This window comes from Montipora foliosa, chromosome 7 (assembly GCF_036669935.1).
Source record: "Montipora foliosa isolate CH-2021 chromosome 7, ASM3666993v2, whole genome shotgun sequence".
NCBI lineage: Eukaryota > Metazoa > Cnidaria > Anthozoa > Scleractinia > Acroporidae > Montipora > Montipora foliosa.
Genome location: NC_090875.1, coordinates 13,310,299 through 13,322,798, shown reverse-complemented (window position 1 = coordinate 13,322,798; position 12,500 = coordinate 13,310,299). Strand labels below are relative to the sequence as shown.

Sequence of the window (12,500 nt, the reverse complement as noted above, 5' to 3'; positions counted from 1 at the left end):
TGTTTGCGAAATACCAATAGTATCATCCGTGAAGCTTTAAGGCAAACCCCAACGTTAAGAATGGGACCCCGTTATGGCCCCGTGCATACGAGCGGCAATGTCGAATCTCTTTTACAAAATGAAGCCGAAGCGGAGAGCTAGCAGTAGTGGTACAACATAAACGCAAACATGGTAAACTACGTATTCAAGGTCAGAATTCAGTGTGCAATGCGGCCTACCAAGCTAACGGGATTTTAAACCGATTCGATTCGAGAATGAGAGAGCCCACCAGAGTTGAATTTTCGGGAGGCGTAGCCTCGAAAAATTGGCGGCTAGCATTGTTTCGCAAGGAAATGTTATTGCACATAATACACTGGGACAAAAAACAGCGATTTCCATTTAGAGATTTTAAGACTATTTCTTTTATTATCATATCCAGAGCAATTCAAACTGGTTACATCACAAATATCTCTATACGCGCCGGGCAATTTGCCCTGACCATAACAATTCTCGTCATTCTTTGCTATATCCTTCTTGTGCACGATCTGTCAGAAATACACTGCCTTATTGGCGGCTTTGAAGTTGCTCGGTAGACCTGTCGGCCGGCTGGGACGATAGTCTTGTTGAATTGCATTGTGAGACTGCTTTGGGGGACGCATTTCCACCATTGCGCACGCGGAGCAAGAACTCAATTTGCAAGAAAGCAATATACTAGGAGATGACTTTCCTAAACCCCCAGATTATTGTACATGTACATGCAATGGCAATTTTAAAACCGTGGCTCGCTTGCCAAGGTGCAAAATTGTCCGGAAAACGAAAAGATTTATCAAAAGGTCAGTGAGATCGTGGTACATACGACGTTTACTTACTGACAACATAAGTTTTAAAGATCTAACACGAAGTCAATTGTTATCGTACAAGAATATGCGAAAGTCGCATGGGCCTGAGGGCAATTGTAAAGATTAATTTCACGCGTGTTTTCAAAGTATTCACAAAATTACCCAAGTCGCGAACCGACGAGGGCAATTAGGAAAACTTTGAAAATACAAGTGAAATTAATCCTTAATTGCACGAGAGCACATTGGGATTACATGTTTATCACATAAAGGGCAAAATTATTGAGGGAAGCCCGTTCAGTGCCGCGAGAAAATAACATCAACACGCTCCCATTCGGTTGAAGTTGAATTCAATAAACTGCAAATAAAAACGACCCTTAAAATGCATTTTATATGTGGACAAAAAAGTAGTTTATTTTGGAAGAAGATTCTTGTAAATTTGCTTGCTCTGGGTAAGCAACTGTTAGCCAATCAGGATCAAGTAATCACGCCCTCATGATTACCAAAAGTGCCTTGGTGATTAAGGAAAAATGCCCTCCGTCTCAGCCAATGAGCATTCAATAATTGTGCCCCGTATGTGATAAGCAGAGTAAACGACTGCATAAGCTGGGGCACGTCCCCAAAAACAAACCCACAATGCAATTCAACCCCGTCTCCCACGCAACCTCTCGGTACATTAGCTCGTTGTCTGACACCTAACTAGTACAGATGGATAGAAAGAAAACAAATTCTGACGCAAGGAACCATCACAGTACAGTCTTCAAGTGTGGCATCTTTTTCTTCCTTGTACAAAACTGGAAACAAAACTGAAATCAGAGCTACGGCTTTGTGCAAGGGTAACTTTTCTCGGTCATAAAAATATAGAGGAAAAGTTGTTCCTAAGCCTTTTTTTGGGGGGGAGGGGTGGTGGGGGGGATCTTTTATATACCAAAACACCAGTTCTGGGAGAATTGAAGGCATCGTGCCTCATGGCCAAAAAAGAGTAAAGAAACCGCAGGCACAAAAAGGGAATTTAAAACTGCATGCTATATGCAGGAAGATTTACGACCAAGTTAATCTGTTCGAGTTTAAATAGAATCAAAATAATATCTGATGGGATGGTTAAAAGGAACATCACTGGGCGTAAAGAGTATTTGACGCGTTCTAAAACGTATTTGAGTTTATTAACATGCAAGACTATCTTTCTTTTTATAACAAACTATTCCTTACCTATTGCATTCGTTGAATTTACTACGATGGCGGACCTCTAAGACTGAAAAGATTAACAAATATCAGTTGTAAGCACACAATATGGGACTAAAAATTTGTTTTGCGTAATGATTCAGGAAGATCGCCTCCTGGATTTACTCCCATAGTAGTTAGGTTTAAGATAGATCATAGTCTACAGGCATGAAGATCTAGAGTTACCGTAGCCTGCGCAGCTGTCGGTTCTGTTTTGGCGGAACGTGAGAGATCTCAAGCGGCGAAGCCGCGAGAAGGCTGGGGAGAGGGGAACGAGGAACGGTTCTTCGTTTCCCCTGCTCCAGCTTTCTCGTCCCGCTCGAAATCTCTCGCCGCACTCCGCAATAACAGAACACCCAACTACGCTGGCTAGAGTTGCCGCGGTCCCCAAACTGCAGTTCGAAGTGTACAGTTTGTTGTTGGAGATTTCAGTGTACACTGAGGCATAAATTGGGCAGTGGTACGATCATTTTAATTTGAGAATACGGAGTAAGTTACTGGAATCTTTACATCTCTAACAGTAAGTAGAAGACGCCCGACACAAGGAAATGCAAACCGGAAACCAACGGTTGTAGAAAAACAGGCGACGTCGTAAGAGATTCCTCCATGACGATATAGGTGACTGAGAATCTCAAAAAACTGACAAGCGACGTTTTTGAAAAACGGGTTCATCGCGATAGGACCCGGCTCTGTATTGCTTACGTTTTCACAAAGCCCTGTCTGTCTCGATCCCTGAATAGGCGCCAAGTAAGCCATAAGTGAAAGAGAAACTCAAGTCAACTTGAAACTTACTTGACGCGTTATCGCCTTGTCGTGATTCAGTCGGATCTGCGCAAATTCGCATTCGAGGAGGATAATCGAACTTCGGCTTCTCTGAAGATACCTAGTTTTTAGAGTTTCATAGTAAGGTTCGATAAGGTACTTCAAATAATATAAACCCCGTTCACATTCATAGTAGACATCCGGCATACTTAAAGCCTTCTTACGTCACTATTATGAACTCGCCTAATACACCAACGATTGATTGATAAATGACCCGCACAAAAAAGGAAATACCGCTATTATTACAGCGCTTGTTCTCCCTTTTTTTATTTACGGCTAAGCACCAAGGGGAGAAAAATTATTCCCTTTAAATCACATCTACGACTTGTTCGACATTCCTAAGATAACGACCGTAAAAATCACAGAATTCGTTTCACAACTCTCTGGGATAAACAATATAGACTATAATTCAAGAGACCCTATCTAACAACTCTTCTTAAAAATTCTATGGGACGTTAAGGAACCCTGAGAAAGAGTTAAACAGGGATTTTTAAGTATTTTGGTCTAGTCTTGTTTAGGGAACATTGTAACTGAAGCTCGCTATTTGTGTTACCTAAACCATAGTTAATCGAGGGACTGGTTATGAAACCTTAAAACCTTTAAAAGCGAGAACAATGTCCCAATCGATGTTGAATTGACCGTGACAGTGCATAATCTTTTGTTTTCGCTTCGCAAGGGTTCGCAAATTAGTTGCGCATAATTTTATCGAAAGATTCTATTGGTTATCTTCTCGAAAAAAGGTGCGTTTTGAGCACCGTCAACGCCAAAAATACAGACAAAAACACGAAACAAAGAGACTTGTCGAGTTTCATAACCATCTCTGAAAATTAACTATGCCTGTATTCTGTATTTGGGGGTGAGACGTGCCATATAAAAAAAAATAATTCAATTTAAAGACTACCGGAAATTTAGCTTTTTCTCAAACCGGAAGTCAGTTCCTTTACGCATGCGCAGTTGATCTGAGAACAAGCGCGAGGAAGGGCGAGGAAAAAGCTTCGATGGAAACAACAGTAAGTGCGGTGATTTTTGCTTGTGAGTGGGTTTTCTTGTCAGCTTATGATATGATGACGTCAGTCACCGGAAGTAACATTTCACTTCCTTAGCAACACTCGAAGAATCCGTCTGTGGGCCCTTAAAGTGCCCCTGTGATCAAAAAAACCACTTCCTTTTTTCCTTCAGATTTTGAAAGTGTGTTTGCTTAACACCTGACTGGCAAAATTTTGAGCTTTGGTTTTTATCCAAAGGCCGTTTACTTTGAGTGTAAGTTTTGGATTTCACGGTCCGCCATTACTCACGTTCAAAACTGACCGATTGGACCTCAGACGGTTGGATCCAGGGAAAAGTGACGTCGGAGGCTCACTGGCTTAAAATTTCAGCGTGTGAACGCAGCTTATTATATATGCAAAGCGTGAGTTTAAAAGTATGAAAGCCCAAAACCCCCGTGCTGCATATTAATTCTGCGGCGTACACACGTATTGCATTCTTAAACTAATGAGCCTTTGACGTCATTTTCTCCTCGATCCAGCTCTCTCAAGAACATAATGTTAGTAATGGTGGACCATTAAATAGGAAAATTACAGTTAAAATAAAGAGGTGTCTTTTTGAAATCAAGGCTTAAAACGTGGATCACTTAGTGTTTTGTTAACATAGTTTTGAAATCCAAAGAAAACTATGAATTGCTTTTTTGGTCACAGGGGCACTTTAAGTATTTTCGTCTAGTCTTGTTTAGGGAACATTGTAACTGAAGCTCGCTATTTGTGTTACCGAAACCATAGTTAATCGAGGAACTGGTTATGAAACCTTAAAACCTTCAAAAGCGAAAACAATGTCGCGATCGATGTTGAATTGACCTTGACAGTGCATAATCTTTTGTTTTCGTTTCGCAAGGGTTCGCAAATTAGTTGCGCATAATTTTATCGAAAGATTTGATCGGTTATCTTCTCGCAAAAAGGTGTGTTTTGAGCACCGTCAACGCCAAAAATACTGACAAAAACATGAAACAAAGAGACTTGTCGAGTTTCGTAACCATCTCTGTTCATTAACTATGCCCAAACTTAAACTAAGATAAGGATATAGCCTTGATCAGTAATTAAGCCCGAAGAAATTAAAATGTGACCACTGTTTGAAAAAAAATGACCATTAATTGGCGAATTTTCCAAATCGCAGGAAAAACATTTCAAGAGCAACGAATTTCTAAGAACAATACTGAACTCATCAAAGGCCTACAGTATATGAAGTATTATATTCAGGCTCATTGGCATAGCTCTTACCAGTTTTCGTCTTCAAGGAGACTCAAGAACTTGTCCACCCGATCTCGCTTGTTGGACTGGTAAAGAAAAAAACAAATGTTAAGTTGAAAAACATGTCCATGAGTTAACACATCGAAAAGTAACCGTAAAGTTTTCAAAGAGTGAAACCGATACGGAAAGGGCATTATCATTAGTTAATTGATTCACATAAACATAAATTCACAACCGAGACAAAGATTTGCATAAGAATAAAACTATGTTTCTGGAGGCTTAATTTTGGAAACCTTAATGGAAACCCTGACACGTAAACACACCTGAGTCCATTTCTTGATTTGTCGCACAACAGGCGAGAAATAGTACAGAACATGACCATGTCAGGCAATTAACTCACACCATGTCAAACCATGTTAATTGTTATGTAGTAATTTGTACTATTACTAATATGGTCAATTAAATTGTCACACTGGAACGTTTTCACAGGGCTGCCATAAAGGACATTCACCTGTACTAGCTGTTAACCCTGAGCTCACATTGTGAAGGAAATGAAACCTAGAATCAGTTTTTGATATATTGCAGGTGAAAATTAATGACAGCCCTGTTTAATGCTGTTTTTTTGGGTGTGTGCTTTGAATTAGTTCCAGATCGGCTAAATTGTTTTGTTGGGATAGAAGTGATATAAGGAAAATGGACAGTGATAGATTTTAATTACAAAAATTGTTTTTGTGTAACACTTTTCATTTATTTAATTTCACTCACTTTAGGATCTACAGCATCCCCTCAAGAGAATTTCTTTTGCATGTTAGTTTGTGCTAACAAGCTGTTTTCATTTCTAGGGACTTATCTCGTTCACTAAATAGTTTGGCTGATTTTTTCATGCCGCATAGATTTTTCGAAATCATTGGTGTTTTTAGGCATTTAAGTTTCAGAAATTTGTATTTGTTCTGCAACATTAATTATTTAAGTGAAATTTAAGAGAGTTGTTTATAATAATGATAATGATTTGTTTATTTCAACCTCTCGCAGTCAAGACTGAATTACAGGTTGTGGTCAAGAACAGCTGCGTAATAATAAACATAATTATTACAATTTGTACTATGCTTGTTTAAAATATATCGAATTTTGATTAATTACTAAATACATATTACGAATATTTATAAGTGACGAAATTCCTAAATCGAAATGTGTTGTATGGGACTTTCGCCTCACTTTTATGTCGCAGATTATATGGCTTATCCACCCTCACAGCACAGTTATGTTTTATAATATGATAAAGTGGGTTATTGGGTTGGATGCTTTCAATGAACCTACGACAAGCGTCGGCTCGTCGGGAAACCAATGTAGTTAAATTGGATCTTTTAGCGCAACATCATGTTTTTGTGATTATGGCTTGTATGTATTGCCTTGTGTATGTATGTACACTGTATATATATATTTCCTAAATTTGGAAAGCACATTATATGTTCATGGAAGAAAAACATTCTAAAAATCAACATGTTTATCCAATTAGAAGTATACATCTCTATTCAAGAATTCTCATTATTTGGTGGAGAACAGTCATTTTCTGTTTTTACAAAGTAACGAAAAGCAGCAAAATGATACTTCCCTCAAGACCTCTACTTCTTTAAACAGCAAGGAAACTCTTACCCAAAGAACTCATCTTCTTTTGAAAAGATTCCTAAACCTTCTCTGGTGACAAAGAATCTAGCTTGAAAGATCCTTCAACGAAGACATAGTTTTATGATTAAACGAATGATTTATTCTTTTGGAAAGAATTTCGTGTTAGAGTCTGGTGTTTCGCTCTCTTTCATCTTCCACGATAAACTAAAAAACAAAGACGATATTTTAACATTTGAAACTAATCCCGGATCAGTGCATTCAGCAGCGACACAATCTGCTTTACATTTCCACGTTACACAAATTCTAATCGAAAATCCCAGGCAACACTTGACAACACAGCCCGTTGGTAACATATTCAGCACAGATGTTTTGTCCAGGCATATCGCTCCAACACGTCATATTGTTCCTTTTTCAGTTCTAGGTTGGGATATCCTAATTTCGCTAAAGAAAATTGCATGCCATCGTGAAACAAATCCTCCACTCTCGCCGCCATTTTGGCGTTAGGCGTACGCCTGCGCAATGGTGTCCATGACAAGAATCTTGTCATTCGAAACGGATTATCCGAGGGTCTCTCGAAACCCGACCCGCTGGTCAAGGGAAACGAAGACTCTGGGAACGAGAGCACACACCCAAAAAACCAGCATTAAACAGGGCTGTCATTAAATTTTCACCCTCAATGTATCAAAAACTGATTCTAGTTTTCACTACCGTCACAATGTGAACTCAGGGTTAACAGCTGGTACAGGTGAATGTCCTTTATGACAGCCCTGTGAAAACTTTCCAGTGCGACAATTTCATTGACCATATTAGTAATAGTACAAATTACTACATAGGTAACATTACATAGTTTGACATGGTATGGGTTAATTGCCTGAACCTTGCCTGACATGGTCATGTTCTGTACTATTTCTTGCCTGTTGTGCGACAAATCAAGAAATGGACTCAGGTGTGTCTATGTGTCAGGGTTTCCATTAACTTTTAAAGTAGCAGGGACCTTGTGACAGAGTGAGCGGGCACCCCTTTATATAATCTGGCTTTTGATCTTGAGACCTCCTTTGAGCAATGGCGGGTACTGTACTCAGTGTAGACGGTTGCTAGTACCCAGGTCCCAGCTTCTAATAAAACCCCTGCATGTAGGTTAGTTCAAGCTCTTGTGGTGGTTCAACTGTTAATACATGTAATAAGAGGCTATTAACTTTAGCTAAAAGAGTAGAGACACCTTTTCTATACAGGGCATTTTTTTGGAAGAATGCTAAATACACACTCTCAAGAAACTCAGTGCAGACATGTTGGCTTTCTTGGATACTCTAGGTTAACCATGTAATGTACCCCAAACAGAGCAGAAAGACTCTGTTTGTATGAACTTAATTCCAGAAGAACCTCATTGTCAACAATAATCAAAGCTGTTGTTCATAATCGTCGGTCTCTGGGCACAGCATATGAACATCCCAACTTAAAACTGTTTAGTTCACATAATTGTTTAAGTAACGTCAAATTCCTTTGGGAGAGCAGAGAGATGCACACCGAAAGGTCGATGAAATTATGTATCAAGCATGTTTTGTCGATGAAATTATGTATCAAGCATTTTTCCAGATGAGCGGATGTCAGTACTTATTTTGAACCATCAAACTTGACAGATTGAATGTAACAATATTATATATACATTGTATATTATCCTGAGAATGTTCATTTCCCATCTTATCCCCCAAATAATGTAATCCCTTCCTCACTGCCAAAAGCTTTCTGTAGAGTGGCCAGCACCATAAGAGTTTTGAAATGGTACTTTTCTCTTTAACTCTCTGACTAGCGACACAAAAAAGCCTAAGGCTGTTGATTTTAACACTCCAAACAGGAACGGATACGTGTCTACAAACCTTGAACCTAAACATTTCTTTTGTTGGCATAAAAAATAAATTACATTAGAAACTGTTGACAACTGTACATACCAACATGAAGAAGTCAGTCTGACTTCAAAATAGACAGTATAATTTACTGAAAAACGTAACTGTCAACTGACAAAATTTAAATTGAGGGGATGTGTGGAATACGTTCTCAAGTGACTAGAAATACTTCACAGTCTGCAATGTTACCGTCTCCTTTTGCTTCACAAAATAGTTATAATTTATCGGAAATATAGGCTGCTGTAAAGTTGCTCCCAAACACACTGTAAAAGCATTAAGTCTGTGTCTAGACAATGAAACTAGATGAGCCAGGTAGTTCATTGATGCCAGCACTTAGCTCTTTTTTCTGTAGAGTAACAAGGGGTATCACTGATCCCCTTTAACCCATTGACCCCTGGGAGTGACACTTGACAGATTTTACTCTGTCTAATACCAGGGAGATTCTAGTTGTCAACTGGGGTCATCCTAGGGCTTTTGAGGTGTCAATTGGTTAAGCAGTTAAAAACTTTGTCCCTTCCATTAAATGGGATGCTAACCGATCACAGAATTTGTCACAAAGTCTATGAAACATTTGTCGGTATTAAGTTGTATGCGGGTACATATAGAGAGGCAACATGGTTAAAGTTCGAGAAAACTGAGAGATGATGAAGACGACCTCGTTCGCAGAGTCTCTTTTCTCTGCCTCCTTTGTCTTCATCGACAAAGGAGGCAGAGAAGAGAGGTTCGATAAAGACCTGGCCTCAGTTGTTCAAAACGTGAATAGCGCTACCCACCAAGTCCCAGTTTTTCAAATGATGGATGGCGCTATCAGCCGGATAAATCACTATCCAGTGGATAAGTAATAGCGGAACCAACTGCACTTTCCAGTGTATAGTGATTTGTCCGGTAGATAGCGTTATCCACCTTTAGAACAACTGGGGCCAGATAAATCACTATCCAGCAGATAAACACTACCAAAACCAACTGAGTTATCCGGCAATAGATAGTGATTTATCCAGTGGATAGCACTATCGACCCTTCAAACAACTGGGGCCAGAACTCATACAGTCAACCAACCTTTAAAGTCTCAAACACTTGACCACTGTGGCTTCAATAAGCAAATAATAATCGCCACTGTAATTAAGTGGGCTGAGCAATGTAGTAGTATGTTAAAGTACATGTACTTCAGAAAGAAGTACTTAATTACTCAAGAGAATGGTGTCGTTTTTGTAACAGACTTTAAAGTGCTACAAGTAATAGGCTCTGGAGGATGTTCAAGCTTTATATTAGACCTTTTTTTTTATCATAAACGTTAAGCTAAGTATTTGCATAACAAAATCAACAACTGAAGTTTCCATTTTTTTCTAAGTACCTAAAATGTAAGACAAGTTCCATTGGATGTGAGTTGTACATCTCATTTCATTGATTTGATTCTCTATATCTGATCTGGCCTCTTCTTCCAATGGAGGTTGAGAACAGTACAGTGTAATGAACCCAAATGAAATGCGGCGAGTAAAATTTCAATTGAAATTTTCAACCTACCGAAAGGATTGCTTTGCATGCCAGAGAGACAGGCCTTCCACGATATTTTCAAACCGTTCATCAGCACTGTCACAAGCCAAACGAGTTCTCTTTGCATCAGTGACTCTTTCTCTACCCAAAAACTCATCCGCTATAAAGGTTCTCGCAACTATACGAGAAGATCTTATATGGATTTATATAACAATATACAGCAATTTGAAGACTCGGTATGACTACATTTTAAAGACATAATTACTCAGTGAGAGACGATTCCATTCCATTAGATTTAATACGTTCTCACTCTTTTCTTTGGCTCCAAACTAATCAAAGAACCAATCCAAAAAATCCTTAACAATCATGCGGTGCTCTGAGACTTCTGTGAATTCTGTGAAACCCCTCGCGGCAGTCTCCTCGTGACCGAAATCGATTGCCTATGCTCAGACTTTCAACCAATCAAAAACTTTATCCAAACGGATTATCCCAGAGTCTCTCGTAACCCGACCCGCTGGTCAAAGGGAACAATGACACTGGGAACGAGATTGGGGACCACTTTTTGTACGGAGCTTAGCAACTTCCTCCTTTTGTCACGGACGTGACCAAGAGGGCTGAATAACGTCTGCGTATGTGCAAGCTGTCATGACAACATTGTTCAAATTTCGGCGCGAAGGTGATATGTTGTTCTTTCGTCTTGTTGAACGTAGGCAAGTGAAAGAAAGGAAGAATCCTTTCGTTTTCGACTCAAAAAGGGAATGCTTTTTTCTCCACTTTCACAATTAATATTTTGAAGACTTCATGATCTGCATCATTACATTAAGTTGTGGTTTTACAACTCTAAGATATGCTTAAATGCATGTATTTTGTACTTCACGGGTTTTCTTCAATTCCCCAAAGAACAAATTTCCAACTACAAACCTAAAATATGAAAGAATGTGAATCAGGGACACTGTTCTTTGCCTTTGTAGGGCTTCCCTGTCTGGTGATATTTTGCTGTCATTTCTTGTAATGGATCTTTAAAAAAGATCAAACAGCCCAGGGGCATTCTCTTCGCAAAATTCCCTCATCATAACTGGATCATACAATCGTGCTTCAGCTTTCCTGTCATAGTATCTGAACAAAGCAGTCTGGCACTGAGTGACCAGCTGGTCAAAGTTGATGTCTGCAAAAGAAACAAAGATATGAAAGACTGCAACGCTGCAACTCTACGTTTCTTTTACCAAAATGCTCGCAGCATTAAATCTGGGGCTAAACTTGGCGAATTTCAAGACTTTGTTTATGCAAATAATTTTGACATCATTGCCATCTCAGAAACTTGGTTAAATTGTGAAGTTTTGGACTCGGAAATTTTGCCATGGAGTTATGATATTCATCGTTGTGATCGAGCTAATGTACAAGGCATTCATTCAACTAGCGGTGATGGAGTGCTTGTCGCATCTCGCTGCAATCTTCGATGTCAGCCCGTATTCTTTGATATGGTAAATGATCTGGAATATGCCGCGATAGAGATCATCAATAACAATTGTGGTAAAACTCTCATATCTGTCTTTTATCGCCCTCCTAATGCAAACAACACTTGGATTCATCAATTTGTCGATTTTATTGATAGCTGCGTGTATGAAAAAGTTATAATTGTCGGCGATTTCAACCTTCCTGACATCAAATGGATTCAAGGCTCTGGTTTTATTGACTCTAGCCCAACTTTGTTTACGTTCTGTGAGAAGCTAATCGACAAAAATATTTTCCAGTTGATTGATCAGCCAACCAGAGGGAAGAATACACTTGATTTGCTATTGTCTTCTTTTGTAGAAGGAGTGGCTAATGTACAACTATCTGACTCTGATGGTGTTGATCACAAAGCGCTAGCATTCGACCTGCATACAAGTTACAAATTTTTATCTTATAACAGACAGCTTACTTATAATTTCAAAAAAGCGGACTTTAATGGTCTACGCCCCAAGCTACGCGAATCTCCTCTACCTGATGAATTTAGTGATGATCAAATCATTGATATCAATTCAATCTGGTCCTATTGGAAAAATGCACTATCAGCCGATGTAGACGCCTTTATTCCTAAGCGGAACCGAAAAAATTCCTCTCTCCACCTTGGATTGATGGTGAGGCTATTTTCCGCGGTTTTCAATATTGGTAGAGTCCTTCCTACAGATATCGACACCACACCATACTCGCAAAATAATATCAGTGAAATCATCCTGAATCGAGAAGACGTCCGTAATGCTCTACTGAAGATAGATCCAAGTAAGACTCCTGGACCTGATCTCATTCATCCAAAGATTCTAAAAGAGTGTGCCTCAGAGCTAGCACCATCTCTATGTGCTCTGTTTAATTTATCACTACGGTTGGGTAAGCTGCCTTTGGAA

At 39.2% G+C, this 12,500-nt stretch overlaps 1 protein-coding gene and 1 long non-coding RNA gene across 2 annotated transcripts in view; both read right to left on the bottom strand.

Moving 5' to 3' along the window:
• LOC138009930 (vesicle-fusing ATPase-like) overlaps positions 1-12,500 on the bottom strand; it is a 197,777-nt gene that overhangs the window by 69,987 nt on the left and 115,290 nt on the right. The window lies entirely within an intron of this gene.
• The window catches only part of LOC138010409 (uncharacterized), a 28,589-nt gene continuing 17,582 nt past the window's right edge, over positions 1,494-12,500 (bottom strand). The window contains exons 2-4 of the long non-coding RNA XR_011124466.1: positions 5,129-5,184; positions 2,025-2,067; positions 1,494-1,609 (exon numbers count right to left, since the gene is read on the bottom strand). This is a non-coding gene — a long non-coding RNA (uncharacterized lncRNA). The remainder of the gene's footprint in view (positions 1,610-2,024; positions 2,068-5,128; positions 5,185-12,500) is intronic.